Below are 518 nucleotides of genomic sequence, written 5' to 3'. Positions count from 1 at the left end.
AACCACCCCCAAGGGGTCTTGGGGCTGGTTTCGGCCACTCCCTTGGCTCCATGGGGGTGGCTCAGTACCCACTGGGGGTGGTTTCGACCACCCAAATTTTTTTTTTTCTTTCGAAAAAAAAAAAAAATTTTAATTTTTTTTTTAAAATAAAAAATTTAATTAGGTATGTCATCACTGATGACGTGTCCCTTATGCCAAGTGTCGAATTTTAATTGGTTCGAGGGTCGACCACCCCATTGGCACCTAGCCACCTCCTTACTCCATGGGGGTGGCCGAGCCACTCCTAGTACCCACTGGGGGTGGTTTCGGCCACCCCAATTTTTTTTTTTTTTTTTAATGAAAAAAAAAAAAAAATTTTAAAAAAAAAATTTAATTAGGTATGTCATCACTAATGACGTGTCCCTTATGCCAAGTGTCAAATTTTAATTGGTCCGCATATCAATGACGTGGACTTCAGTTAAGTCAACTAACGGTCAATGGACGGAAGGACCAATTTTGTCCTTATTAAAACCACCACA

This window comes from Corylus avellana, chromosome ca8 (genome assembly GCF_901000735.1).
Source record: "Corylus avellana chromosome ca8, CavTom2PMs-1.0".
Classification (NCBI taxonomy): Eukaryota; Viridiplantae; Streptophyta; class Magnoliopsida; order Fagales; family Betulaceae; genus Corylus; species Corylus avellana.
This window is presented reverse-complemented; position numbering follows the sequence as displayed.